An 11,192-nucleotide genomic window follows, 5' to 3' on the forward strand; every position below is an offset into this window, starting at 1 on the left:
ACCATCCTCCAGATAGCACTTTTAATAAATTTAGCTAGACTGTAACGTTCCGGATATTATGAGGGTCCGGAAAACTCCCCCAGAATTCTGCAACTCCTCACCAAAGAGTGTACAGAGATTGAGTTTGTGAGTTTGATGCTGTAGTTTTATATGTGACAATTCTAAAAATATATAGATTTATTAAAGAACCGACATGTAATTTACAGTTGGTGAGTCAATCGCAACATTAACAGTTCCAAAAAGAGAAAGCTTACAATTCTATTATCAGAGAACCTTATTCTCAAATCTTAACTTCGCTACAGTTTTACAGTTCTTAAAGTTTATTCAGGATATCCACCAAAATCAAATACCTTTGACCCCCGAGGTACAAAGAGTTGGAGACTTACAGAGCCGCCTCGGAAGCCAAGAATCGCTTTGCCCCTTTAAAGCGAGTCTACTATCCCATTTGAGAGTTCAATATTTATACCCTTTTCCCGTGGTATTTCCTTTAAGGTTTTCTGCTGATGTAAGCTAATTATCTCTAGTCATTTTTCTGCTGACCCCTGCAATTCTTAGTCACCTCAGCTGGTAGCATTACAGAATTATGTCTCTTCTCTAGGTGTTCTAAGTTTACCATAAAAAACGGTGTAACAGCAGGTGTGTTTTACTTGATGTCATTTTTACCTAGGCAGATGTTTGTGCTTCTTTACGAAGTGTAAATTAGAACACCTTGTACAGGGTGAACCATTGTCCTGTTCCCAAAGGTTCAGCCTACCGGAGCCTTTAACCTTCTGTTTCAATAAGGTTATTGATTCAGTGTCAACAACTTATCTTATCTCTATAGCCAGAATGCTTTCACAGCTTTTTCATAGTTAGGTTTCTAGATTTCCAGACCCAGTTTGTCATGTTTTAATAAGTCCAGAATTCTTTCATCGAATGGTGTATTTTTCTGAATAGGTTAGATGGCTTATTCCTTCACAACTGTCTCTGCTCTGAGGAGAACAATCCCAGCTTCTCCAGTCACTCCCTGTAGCAGTCTTTCATCCCTGGAACCATTGTGGTAAATCTCCTCTGCATCCTCTCTAAGGCCTCGACATCATTCTGAAAGTGTGGTGCTAAAAGTCGTGTCTATGTACATCCCCCAGGTCTCTCTGTTCCTGCACCCCCTTTATAATTGTACCATTTAGTTGAGATTGCCGTTCCTCTTTCGAATTCTCTTCCCCAGAGAGCTGTGGAGGCTGGGTCATTGAATATATTTAAGGTGGAGAGAGACAGATTTTTGAACGTTAAGGGAGTCAAGGGTTATGGGGAGCTGAGTTGAGGAAGTGGAGTTGAGGCCAAGATCGGATCAGCCAGGATCTTATTGAAATGGCGGAGCAGGCTCGAGGGGCCGGATGAGTGACTCCTGCTCCTACGTCTTATGTCCTTATGTTCACTCTTCCTACCAAATTGAATCACTTCACACTTCCCTGTGTTACATTTCATCTGCCATGTGTCTGCCCATTTCTCCAGTCTGTCTATGTCCTCCTAGAGTCTGTTGCTATCCTCCTCACTCTTTACTACATTTCCGAGTTTCGTGTCATCTGCACACTTTAAAATTATGCCCTGTAAAACCAAAGTCCGGGTCATTAATATATATCAGAAAGGGCAGTTGTAGTGTATGTAACCTGTACTACCTTAAGAGGATACCTTAAGGTGATGGACTACTTTTTAACGGCTCCTGTACATTGTAGTACCGGTGGTGACCACACCGGTATATAAACCCTGCGAAGCAAAGTGTACCTCAGTTCCCGCCCTGACCCTCAATCACTAAAGACCTGTTTACTTACTTCTGTTGTCTGTGTCCTGTTATTCATTATAACTGCACTTGTAAACACAGACTCAACAGTGGCGACGAGTCTGATCGTACCTAGCGGCAGATTTGCATCACCTCCCCCAGTACTGATTCTGGGGTCCATTCCAAGGAGGCTTCGTCCTCAGAAACGGGCGTTGAAAAAGGGCATCCGCCCTCAACATCCTGCAGAGCACTGCATCGCACGGGAGGCCATCGTGAACCCGGTTTGGTTTTCTGGCCACGAGGTCCAACATCAGCAACAGGCAGTGAACATCCCTTCTACGACAGCGGCGGGTAAGCCCGATCGAGCGGCACGGGGGGGGGAAGTCGCCAAGTTGTCAGAGGGAGAAGGGGAGGAAAAACAAAGAAAAAGGGCGGAGAACATGACCGCAGCCGGTGTCAGGGGCCGGACTGCAATCGGGGCAGAGACGCGCAGCAGCCAGAAAGGCGCTTTATTGCCACAAGGACCGCGGGAGTGGCGGGGCAACAAGAGCAGCAGCGCAAGGAAGCGTATACATGGGAAAATAGAGGCAGGAAGGACCGCTGGGAGGCGTGGACAGCAACAGCGCGGAATCGCCATCTTGAGTCGGCGGGGGAAGAAGACAAGCGCGGGAAAAGCCACCAAGCGCGGGAAAAGCCGCCATCTTAAATTTAAAAAAAAGTCATCATATTAAATAATATCCGAAGGGAAAGAAGAAACTCAGCAAGGATGCCGAAAACGGGTAACATCACTGCCTTCGACAACGATGTGGAAGATTGGGCCACTTATGTGGAACGCATCGAAGTTTACTGTAGAACGAATGATGCAAAGGCCACTGGAATTCAGCACCAATGAAATGGCATTGGGCGCAGTAAAGTGCTATCGTTGCGGAAGGACAACGCATGACCAGAACCAGTGCTGGTTCAAAACAAAGAATGCAGGCAATGTGGCAAACTTGGTCACATAGCGAGAGTATGCCGGTCAGGAAAGAGACCAGCAGCAAAAAGTCACCGCAGGAGAAGTACAAAAAAGTACACAAGGCGACAGAGAACAGTTCGGATGAACAGAAGACGGATTCAGACTCCAGCAGTAAGGAACTGGGTTGTCTGAAAATACATAATGTGGGTAACACAGCAGACCACCAAACTATCTGGGTCGTGCTCCAGATAGCAGGAGTCCAAGTGAAGATGGAATTGGACACAGGGTTGGCATTAACGGTCATGAATAAGCAAGACTACAAAAGGTTATTCTCGCACATTCCCCTGAGGGATACGAAGATTGTATTGAAAACATACACGGGGCAAAAAGTATACCCCAAAGGAAAAATAAAAGTAAATGTGGTCTACAATGGTATAGAAAGTCAGAAAATGGACTTGTATGTGTTACCTGATGGAGGTCCGCCACTACTGGGACGGGAATGGATCCGGAGAATAAATGTGGACTGGCATTCCATACAAGCACTGACTGTGGATGCCTGTAAGGAGGATGACGTCAAACCTAAACGACTGTCCAAAATCTTAGACGATGCTAAGGAGGTGTTCCAACAGGGACTTGGAACACTGAAAGGAATTACTGCAACCATCAAGGTTGAAGAACATGCAAACCCCAAATTTTTCAAAGCCAGACCGGTGCCTTATGCGATACGACCTGCTGTGGAAGCAGAGCTGGAAGGGCTAGAACGTTCAGGGGTACTGTCCAAGGTGGACTGGAGCGAATGGGCTACACCCATTGTTCCTGTCATGAAGCGTTCGTTGAGCAACAAGCCTGGGGAACCTGGGAAGGTTCGCATCTGTGGCGATTTCAAGATCACTGTTAATCCAGTTCTTCACACGGTGCAATATCCACTTCCGCGGATTGAAGATATCTTCGCTTCGCTGTCTGGCGGAAAGCACTTCACCAAGATAGACCTGGCGCAGGCGTACCTACAGATGGAAGTTGATGAAGCGTCACGACAGTATCTCACGATCAACACACATAAGGGCTTATATCAGTATAAATAATAGGCTGGTTTTTGGAGTGGCATCGGCTCCAGCGATTTGACAAAGGGCCATGGAGCAGGTATTGCAGGGAATCCCAGGCACACAATGCTACCTGGATGACATCCTGATTACAGGAGATAACGATAATGATCACCTCGCGAATTTGGAGCAGGTGCTCATCAGATTGAAAGAATATGGGCTAAGAGCTAATCACCAGAAATGCGAGTTCTTTCAAAAGCGAATCTCGTACTGCGGCCACGTCATTGACCAGGAGGGGCTCCATAAGTCCCCTGACAAGATCGAAGCTGTAGTCAAGGCTCCAGCACCGGAAAATGTATCCCAGTTGAGGTCGTTCCTCGGGTTGGTTAACTATTACCACAAGTTTCTTCCAAATTTATCCACGGTGTTACACCCACTAAACACTCTTTTGCAAACGGGAATACCATGGAAGTGGAGCGATGATTGTAAGCGGGCTTTTCAAAAGAACAAGGCATTGATCACCTCTAAGGAAGTGTTGGCTCACTTTAACCCAACGCTACCTATTCGCTTAGCTTGTGATGCATCTCCATATGGTATCGGGGCAGTGCTCTCACATAAGTTTCCAGATGGCTCGGAAAGGCCAGTCGCTTTTGCATCCAGATCATTGACCTCCGCTGAGCGCAACTATGCTCAGATAGATAGGGAGGCTCTCAGCCTCGTGTGGGGAGTTAAGAAATTTAACAATTACCTGCACGGCCAAAAGTTTACGCTGCTGACAGATCACCAGCCGTTGGTTTCCATTTTCAACCCTAAGAAGGGTGTTCCGGTAATGACGGCGCAGAGGCTTCAGAGATGGTCCCTTTTCCTAGGGGCACAGCAATATGATATTGAGTTCAAAGGTACAAAGCAACATGGTAATGCTGATGGGCTGTCGCGCCTGCCACTACCTACAGCGGACGAGGCACCGGCAGTTGACCCTGTCGAGATATTTCACTCGACCATCATCGAATGCTTACCAGTCACCAATGCGGGTATTGAGAGAGAGACCCGAAATGACCCGACACTGTCTCGGGTCTACGATTTGACAGTGAAGGGATGGCCAGCACATGGCGACCCACTGTTACCAGCATTCTCAGCCAGACGAGAACAGCTGTCCGTATGTCAAGGAACATTGATGTATGGAACAAGGGTGATTATTCCTCCTAAATTAAGGGAGAGAGTTCTAAAAATATTGCACGAAGGTCATCTGGGGGGAGTCAAGATGAAAAGCCTTGCTAGGGCTTATGTGTGGTGGCCAGGTATCGACAAACAAATAGAGGATCTGACTAAAAGCTGCTCAGGGTGCCAAAAAGTTCAGAACGCACCTCCAATTGCACCGCTGCATCCGTGGGAATGGCCTTCAGCCCCATGGCAACGTGTGCATATCGACTTTGCAGGTCCATTCATGGATTCCATGTTTTTGATAGCAGTAGACGCACATTCTAAATGGCCAGAAGTGATTAAGATGTCGACCACTACCTCTGAGAAGACGATTGCAGTTCTAAGAACCATATTTGCAAGGAATGGATTGCCGGAGCAAATATGTTCAGACAACGGACCACAGTTCGTGTCAGAAGAATTCCAGAAATTCATGAAAAAGAATGGGGTGAAACACTATACATCTGCCCCATATCATCCGGCTACAAATGGGTTGGCCGAGAGATTTGTACAAACATTCAAAAAGGCGATAAAGGCCATGAGTGAAGATTATATTCCACTACAACACAAGGTGGACAATTTCCTAATGGTGTATCGAAACGCCACGCATGCAATGACAAATCAAAGCCCTGCCATAATGTTCTATAACAGAAGGTTGCGGTCCCGGTTGGATTTGTTAAAACCCAATGTGCGACGGGAAGTCGAACACAAGCAATTCCAGCATGTAAATAAAAAGGCCACTCGTAGTTTTGAAATAGGACAACCAATGTTGGCCAGGGACTATAGGGATGATAAATGGCAACCTGGGACAATTTGTGCACGACAGGGACCTTTGATGTACACGGTCGACGTTGGAGAGAACGTAATACGACGTCATGCTGACCAACTTGTGGAATCGAGAACAAGGGTCGACCCCATGTCTACGGCAGAGACACCAGTTGAAGAACTTATTGAGCCTGTAGCATCTACCTCAGACTCGAACGTATTGGATGATGTTGAATCCATAGGAGATCAATTGGATGAGTCACCCCAGCAATGGGAACCAGAGATCCCTGAAAGGCGTTATCTGGGCCGGATCAGGAGGCCTCCTCAGAGACTGAATCTTTGAACAGTTCTTGTGTGTAAATTGTATATATGTATATTATCCATGTAGTGTATTAATTGGGGTGTCCACTGTTAAGCTAAAAGGGGAGAAATTGTAGTGTATGTAACCTGTACTACCTTAAGAGGATACCTTAAGGTGATGGACTACATTTTAACGGCTCCTGTACATTGTAGTACCGGTGGTGACCACACCGGTATATAAACCCTGCGGAGCAAAGTGTACCTCAGTTCCCGCCCTGACCCTCAATCACTAAAGACCTGTTTACTTACTTCTGTTGTCTGTGTCCTGTTATTCATTATAACTGCACTTGTAAACACAGACTCAACAGCAGTGGTCCTAATACCGACCCCTGGGGGGTCACCACTGTATACGACCCTCCAGTCTGAACAATAACTGTTCACCACTACTCTCTGCTTTTTGTCTCTTAGCCAATTTCGTATCCACACAGCCATTGTCCATTTAACCCCATGGGCTTCAATTTTGCTAACAAGTCTATTATGTGGAACCTTATCAAACGTCTTTTGAAAGTCCATATACACAACATCAACCGCACTACCCTCATCAACCCTCTCTGTTACTTCATCAAAGAACTCAGTCAAGTTGGTCAAACATGATTTGCCTTTAACAAATCCGTGCTGGCATTTGCAATCCTCCAGTCCTCTGGCACTACTCCCATATCTAAGGAGGATTAGAAGGTTGTGGCCAGAGCCTCGGTTATCTCCACCCCTTACTTCCTTCAGTAACCTAGGATGCATCCCATCCAGACCGAGTAACTTTTCTACTTTGAGTGCTGCCAACCCTTTAAGTACCTCTTCTTTATCTATTTTTATCCCATCCAATGTCTCTACTCTACTGATTCCTCCTTACTGCTACATTGGCAACATCCTCTTCTTTAGTGAAGACAGATGCAAAGTACTCACTTAGTACCGCAGCCATGCCCTCTGCCTCCACAAGAATATCTTGTTTAATTCAATTCAATTCAATTCAATTCAATTTTATTTGTCATATATGCAGCAGACGTGTGTACTGCACAATGAAATGTTGATTTTTATGAGTCCTCCCAACATTTGAATAAATATGGCATAACAATGATAAAAATACTAATAGAAATACTAATAGAAAGACAGTAATAATAAATAAAACAACAGTAATAAATAATAATAAATTAATCGTTCATGAGTCTTATAGGTTAGTTTAGGTTCCTAATCGGCCCCACCCTACCTTTGACTACCCTTTTACAAATTATATGTTTATAAAAAAAACTTTTGGGTTCCCTTTTATGTTACCCACTAATCTATTCCCATACACTCTCTTTGCCCCTCTTATTCCCTTTTTTAGTTCACCTCTGTACTTTTTGACTTGCTTCAATTCCGGCCTCTTGCGCATCCCTGATTTCCTTCGTTCCACCATTGGCAGCCGTGCCTTCAGCCACCTAGGCCCTCAGCTCTGGAATTCCCTCCCTGAACCTCTCATAGAATGACACAGAACAGAAGGAGGCCATTCAGCCCATCATGCCTGTGCCGGCTCTTTGAACGAGCTGTCCAATTAGTCCCACTCCCCTGCTCTTTCCCCATAGCCCCGCAAATGTTTCCTCTCCGCCTCTCCACCCTCTCCCTCCTCCTTTAAGACGCTCCTTAAAACCTGCCTCTTTGACCAAGCTTTTAGTCACCTCTCCTTATGTGGGTTGGTGTCAATTTTTGTTTGATAATGCTCGTGTGAAGCGTTTTGAGGCATTTTACCATGTTAAAGGCACTATATAAATGCAAGTTGTTGTTGATATTCTGTTCCTATAGAGGTAGACTTCTTTTCCTCTCCACTCCCCCCTGTTCCCATCTCTCCTGAAGATGGTGAATCATGCTGGAACCACTCAGTGCCTCACTGACTTGGTTATTGGGGGGTGAGGAGGATGAAGAGATGGGAGGAGGTGGGAGGAGGAGGAGCAGGCAGGAACAGGAGGAGCAAGAGATGGGAGGAGGAAGAGACAGAATAGGCAAAGAGACAGGGAGAGGAAGAATTGGGAGGAGGAGGACATGGTAGGAGATAGAGACGGGAAGGAAAAATGAAGAGAAAGGTACGAGAAGAGACGGGGAGGAAGAGATTGAGAAAGAAGAAATGGGAGGAGGAAGAGGTGGGAGGTGAAAGTGAGGGGAGGAGGAATAAGGGGAGGAGGAGGAGATGGAGAGGAGGAGGAGATGGTGAGAGGGAGGAGGTGAAAGCGAGGGGAGGAGGAGGAGATGGAGAGGAGGGGGAGATGGTGAGAGGGAGGAGATGCTGAGGAAGAGAGAGGCAGAGGAGGAATGGGGAGGAGATGGAAGAGGTAGGAGGTGAAAGCGAGGGGAGGAGGATGAGATGGAGAGGAGGGGGAGATGGTGAGAGGGAGGAGATGCTGAGGAAGAGGGAGGCAGAGGAGGAATGGGGAGGAGATGGAAGAGGTAGGAGGTGAAAGCGAGGGGAGGAGGAAGGAGAGGAGGAGGAGATGGGAAAAAGGAGGAGGAGGAAGGGGAGGCAGGGGAGGAGAAGGAAGAGGGTTGTGAATCTTTGGAATTCTCTACCCCAGAGGGCTGTGGGTGCTGAATCGTTGAGTATATTCAAGGCTGAGATCGATAGATTTTTGGACAAAGGGGAATCAAGGGATTGGGCGGGAAAGTGGAGTTGAGGTCAAAGATCAGCCGTGATCTTATTGAATGACAGAGCAGGCTCGAGGGGTTGTATAGCCGACTCCTGCTCCTGATTCTTATGTTCTTAAATGAGAGGAGGAAGTCAAGTGCCACATAAAGAAAGAGCGTGCAGATGTAAGAAAGAAAGCCTTGCATTTCTCCAGCGCCTTTCACGACCACCGGACGTCTCAAAGCGCTTTACAGCCAATGAAGTACTTTTTGAAGTGTAGTCACTGTTGGAATGTGGGAAACGCAGCAGCCAATTTGCGCACAGCAAGGTCCCACAAACAGCAATGTGATAATGACCAGATCATCTGTTTTTAGTGATGTTGGTTGAGGGATAAATATTGGCCCCAGGACACCGGGGAGAACTCCCCCCCTGCTCTTCTTCGAAAGAGTGGCCGTGGGATCTTTTACATCCACCTGAGGGAGCAGACGGGTCCTCGGTTTAACGTCTCATCCGAAAGACGGCACCTCTGACAGTGCAGCACTCCCTCAGCACTGCACTGGGAGTGTCAGCCTGGGTTTTTTGTGCTAAGTCTCTGGAGTTTAAGAATCTGAGAGAAAACTAGGAAGGAGACAGAGCAGGAAAAAGAAAGTGGAAAGTAGAAACAGGAGCGACAACGGAAAGGAGAAATAGAACGATGATAACAACAACAACTTGTATTTATAGAGCACCTTTAACGTAGTAAAACGTCCCAAGGTGCCTCACAGGAGCGATTATCAGATAAGATTCGACATTGAGCCACATAAGGAGGTATTAGGACAGGTGACCAAACGCTTGGTCAAAGAGGTCGGTTTTAAGGAGCGTCTTAAAGGAGGAGAGAGAGGCGGAGAGGTTTAGGGAGGGAATTCCAGAGCTCGGGGGCCCAGCAAAAGCGAATGTGAAAGTAAAACAAGAGAGGGGATGATGCAGTGAGAGAGAGAGAGAGATTGGGGAAAGGGAGAGTCAGAGAGAGAGAGATAGAAACAGATAGAGACAGCCAGAAAGAGAAATAGAGTGAGGCAGATAATGAGAGATAGACAGAGACAGATAAACAGACAAAGATAGACAGAGAGAGAGAGAGAGAAGAAACAGAAGGACAGAGAGTAAGAGACAGGGAGATAGAGAGAGAGAGAGAGACAGAGAGAGACAGAGAGAGAGAGAGACAGAGAGAGAGAGACAGAGAGAGAGAGAGAGAGAGAGACAGAGAGAGAGAGAAAGAGAGAGAGAGAGACAAAGAGAGAGAGAGACAGAGAGAGGGAAGAAACAGAAAGCGAGTGAGAGATAGAGATGGAGAGAGAGAGAGAAGAAACAGAAGGACAGAGAGTAAGAGACAGGGAGATAGAGACAGAGAGAGAGAGAGACAGAGAGAAAGAGAGAGACAGACAGAGAGAGAGACAGAGAGAGAGACAGACAGACAGAGAGAGAGAGAGACAGAGAGAGAGACAGACAGAGAGAGAGACAGACAGAGAGAGAGAAGAAACAGAAAGAGAGTGAGCGAGACAGGGAGATAGAGATGGAAAGAGAGAGACAGAGAGAAAGAGAGAGAGAGAGAGAGAGACAGAGAGAGAGAGACAGAGAGAGAGAGACAGAGAGAGAGAGAGAGACAGAGAGAGGGAAGAAACAGAAAGCGAGTGAGAGATAGAGATGGAGAGAGAGAGAGAGAAGAAACAGAAGGACAGAGAGTAAGAGACATGGAGATAGAGACAGAGAGAGAGAGAGACAGAGAGAAAGAGAGAGACAGACAGAGAGACAGACAGAGAGAGAGACAGACAGAGAGAGAGAGAGAGACAGAGAGAGAGACAGACAGAGAGAGAGACAGACAGTGAGAGAAGAAACAGAAAGAGAGTGAGCGAGACAGGGAGATAGAGACGGAAAGAGAGAGACAGAGAGAAAGAGAGAGAGAGAGAGAGAGAGACAGAGAGACAGACAGAGAAAGAGAGAAGAAACAGAAAGACAGAGAGTAAGAGACAGGGAGATAGAGACAGAGAGAGAGAGAGACAGAGAGAAAGAGAGACAGACAGAGAGGAACAGAAAGAGGGGGTGAATGACAAACAAGAGGCAGGTAAACAAGTGGGTTAAAGCGAAATAAATCGGAGGAGCAGGGAGTCCAGAGAGAGAGAGAGATAAGGGAGAAGGAAAGAGCTGGGAGCTAGAGAAAAAGAGAGTGGATGAGAGGGAAATAAAAGAGGGAAGGGAGTTGAAGGATAAAGCAGAGGGGGGAGCAGAAAGGAAAGCCACAAGTCAAATGGAGAAACAGCAGAGAGAACGCGTTAAAAGTGTAAGGGGAATATTAAAAACACACACACACACTTTTAAACCATCAAATTGCTGAGCCCAGGGGAAGCGGATTGATTGTCCACACGGTGCAGCCGGCAGTGTCTGAGTGGCTCAGACTGCAAACCGCACCAGGACCAGCCTCTCCTATCACTGCATTGCAAACACAAGCTCCCCTCCCTCCTCTCCTCTCCTCCCTCCTCTGCCATCCAGCCTGAGCGC

Source organism: Somniosus microcephalus, unplaced genomic scaffold (assembly GCF_052327205.1).
Source record: "Somniosus microcephalus isolate GS21.2 unplaced genomic scaffold, FLI_Smic_1.0 unresolved_chr4, whole genome shotgun sequence".
Lineage (NCBI taxonomy): Eukaryota > Metazoa > Chordata > Chondrichthyes > Squaliformes > Somniosidae > Somniosus > Somniosus microcephalus.